Raw genomic sequence first — 4,145 nt, forward strand, 5'->3', positions numbered from 1 at the left:
GAGTCGATCAACTTTCCCAACTACGACGACGGACAAAAACGAGTCGAAGTCGCCCAAAAATCCACTTTTCCTCTTTTCCCTTCATTTTTCTCTCTCCTGGGCTTTCTCTCTCTTCAAAATCGGCACTATTCAGATATTTATTAAGCAGGATCGTCCCGGGACGATCTTCTCTGGACTCAAATCGTCCAGACGAAATTAATTCCAATTTATTCGTCCCTGGACGAAACTCTCTGTCTGGGTTCGTCCCGACCCTTCCAGGTTTGTACAGACGAAAAATGACATATTTCTTCACAATTTTTTTCAGTTCGTCCGGGACTAAGGCAGTTCGTCCGGGACTAACAGCACTAAAAAAACATCTTTTTTTGAAAGGTTTTACAATCTACTCACCTTAAGAAAAATTTCCTCATCGACATTCCCAAAGTAAACTGAGTCAAAACAGATACGGATATGACTGCCTTATATCCGACTCCTTCTCACAAGTCGTTTCCTGTGTTGTTCTGTGTTTCCAGTGCACTTTAACCATTGGAATTTGTTTACTTCCTAACTTGCGTACATCATAGGCCAAAATTTTCTCAGGTTCTTCATTGTACTGCAGATTCTCCTAAATCTCAATATCATCAACAAACAACTTTTTGTCATAATCAGATATCCACTTTCTCAAAGAGGATACGTGAAAAATATTATGCACATCAGACAGCTGATTGGATAACAACAATCTATAAGCAGACTTATCAATCCTTTCAATAATCTCAAAAGGTCCGACATACCTTGGACTGAGCTTGCTCATTCTTACAAATCTACTGACACCTTTCATCAGACTGACTTTGACATACACAAAGTCACCAACCTGAAATTCCATAAATATGTGCTTCTGATTGTAATATTTATGTTGCCTATCTTGTGCAGCTTTCAATCTTTCATTAATTAGATTAATTTTCATAACAGTTTCATCCACAAAAGTTGAACCCATCACTTGTCTATCTTCCACCTCAGTCAGAGTCAAAGGAGTTCTACACTTCCGGCCATATAAAGCTTCATAAGGTGTCATATCAATACTGGACTAGAAACTGTTATTATAAGCAAATTCTATCAGTGGGATATGATCTTCTTAGTTTCCTCCAAAATCCAAAACACATAACCTCAGAAGATCTTTCAGTACCTGAATAGTCCTCTCAGACTGTCCGTCAGTCTGCGGATGAAAAGCTGTACTGAAATGTAACTTCGTACCCAATCCTTGTTGAATACCCTTCCAAAGTCTGGAAGTAAACCGTCCATCTCGATCAGATACAATCACTTTAGGCACACCATATAATCTAATAATTTCCTTCACATATACCTGTGTCAACTTATCCACCGGATCCGTCTACCTGATCGGAAGAAAGTGTGCAGACTTCGTCAATCGATCCACAATAACCCAGATGGCATCATGTCATTGCCTAGATCGAGAAAAACCCATAGCAAAGTCCATCGTTATATCCTCCCACTTCCACTCAGGGATAGGCAATGACTGCAAAAGACCTCATGGTCGCTGATGCTCTGCCTTCACTAACTAACAGGCTTCGCATTTTGCAACAAAATCTGCTACATCTTTTTTCATTCCAGGCCACCAGAACAAACTCTTCATATCTCCGTACATCTTATCACTTTCCTGATGTATCATATAGCCTGAATGGTGAGATTCGTATAAAATCTCTTTCCTTAAATCTCCAAACACAGGAATCCACAGTCTATTCTTGCAGAAGATAACACCAGAATCAGAAACTCGTAGTTCAGGTTTCTTACCAGATTCAATCTGAGTAATTAACTTCAAATAGTCGGAGTCTGACTTCTGAGCTTCCTGAATCATTTCTTCCAGAGAAAATTGAATGTTCATCTGAGTCAAAATAATAGAATTCGGACCAGTAGAGGAAATAACCTCCAACTGTAATCTTTTTATATCTCGTATTAGATAGTCATCAGAAGTGAGTTGAATACCTGATAATTTAGAAGACTTCCTGCTCAAAGCTTCTGCTACCATATTAGCCTTACCAGGCTGATACTAAATCGTCAGGTCGTAATCCTTGATCAACTCAAGCCATATTTTTTGCCTCAAATTCAGATCCTTCTGAGTGAATATGTACTTCAAGCTCTTGTGATCCGTAAAGATCTCACATGTAACACCATACAAGTAATGGCGCCAAATCTTCAAAGCAAATACGACTGCAGCCAATTCCAAATCATGGGTCGGGTAATTCTTTTCATATGGTTTCAACTGTCTCGAAGCATAAGTTATTACCCGACCATGCTGCATCAAAACACAGCCCAAACCTTTCAGTGAAGCATCACTGAACACCTGAAATACTTTCATACCTAACGGAAGTGCTAACAAAGGAGCAGATGTCAAACAATCCTTCAACCTCTGAAAATTAGCTTCACATTCTGGTGTCCAAACAAAAGCTACTGACTTCCGAGTCAGTCTCGCCAGAGGCGTAAAAATCTGAGAAAATCCCTTTACAAATTTCTATAATATCCAGCCATGCCTAAGAAACTACGTACCTCAAATACCGTAGTAGGCCTTGGCCAATCACCAACAGCTTGAATCTTCTGGGGATCAACAGAAATACCTTCATCGGTCACCACATGCCCCAGAAAAGAAATGATCTTCAGCCAGAATTTACACTTGAAAAATTTAGCATACAACTGATGCTACCTCAAAGTCTCCAATACAATGCTCAAGTGTATAGCATAATCTTCCTCAGAAGCAGAATACACCAGAATATCGTTGATGAAGACGATCACAAACTGATCCAGATACTCCTTGAACACTTTGTTCACCAGGTCCATAAAAATAGCAGGTGCATTAGTTACCTCAAAAGGCATAACCAAAAACTCGTAGTGCCCGTACCGAGTACTGAAAGCTGTCTTCAACACATCAGCTTTCTTCACCTTCACTTGATAGTATCCAGATCTCAAATCAATCTTTAAAAATATAAAAGAGATAGAAAGCTGGTCAAACAAGTTATCAATCCTTGGTAATGAATACTTGTTGTTGGCTCAAGAAAAATGGAACGAATGTGCGAATCCCGCTTTGCAGCCGTAGGATTCCATTTCCCTTAAGTCAGATTGAAATTAACCAGATTTCCCCTGAGGGTTGTGTCAGGGTTTATAGATCTGGGGTTCTTACTTCCTATGAGCGCAAGCACTCATAGTTAATTTCCCCTCTTACAACGTAAGAGAGAACTCTCAATTAAGGATGAAATAAATTTTAAGTAATTTTTAGTCTCAATAGTAGGGGAGATAAAGGTAAACCCGATCAAGATCTCAAGGTTCCGTCGTCCCGGGTATACCATAGATTTCAGTCTACCAACACTAACAATCATTAACTGCAGTGTCCAGGAAATTTGATTAGCAGCTATGGGTTGCCTCCTCTCAGAGATCCCGAGTAGACTGAAGTGGAGATGTGTGAATTTTAGTTTAGTTTAATTTGGGTTGGGGTTTATTGCTCTATTTATGAGTTGCCCAAAATTTTGATTTAGAATGGGGCTTACTGCTCCAATTAGGAGTTGCCCATATGGTTTGATTTAGGTAGGGTCTTATGACTTCCTTAGAAGTTGCCCAGGGATTTAGGTTTGGTTTGGGACTTATTACTATATTTATTAGTTACCCAATGATGGGTCTTACAACCTAACTCTATAGTGAGGCTGCCCGGAGGTTTTAATTATTTGAGTAGGACTTATAGCTTCCCTTAGGAAGAAGCCTTAAAAGCGGGTCTTATAACTTAATCATTTTAGACTAAGATGCCCAAAAGCTTGAATTTCGCTTGAATTAGATTTGGATTAGGTCTTAGTGCTTCCTTAGAAGTTGCCTAATTATGGGTCTTACAACCTAGCACTTTAAGCTAAGTGGCCCGAGTTGTGGGTCTTACAACCTAGTCCTTTAAACTAGGATGCCCATTTGAGGGGTCTAGGGCTATATTATCTCCTAAACGTTTCCCTCAGAGGTCGGACTTACGGCTTCTATTAGAAGTGGCCGAGGGTTTTAATTGGGTTTAGGAATTAGGTCAATTTCCACCTAAAACATTCCCCTAAGATCGGGCTTATTGCTTTCCTACGAAAGTTGCCGGGTAGCGGGTCTTACAACCAAGTCCTTATAAACAAGGCTGCCCA

General features: G+C 39.8%; 1 pseudogene; it reads right to left on the reverse strand.

Annotated features, from left to right (window-relative positions):
* Window positions 1–430: 430 nt before the first annotated feature.
* LOC110095332 overlaps window positions 431–4,145 on the reverse strand; it is a 7,795-nt pseudogene continuing 4,080 nt past the window's right edge.

The sequence above is a fragment of the Dendrobium catenatum genome, unplaced genomic scaffold (genome assembly GCF_001605985.2).
Source record: "Dendrobium catenatum unplaced genomic scaffold, ASM160598v2 fragScaff_scaffold_501, whole genome shotgun sequence".
NCBI classification, from domain to species: domain Eukaryota; kingdom Viridiplantae; phylum Streptophyta; class Magnoliopsida; order Asparagales; family Orchidaceae; genus Dendrobium; species Dendrobium catenatum.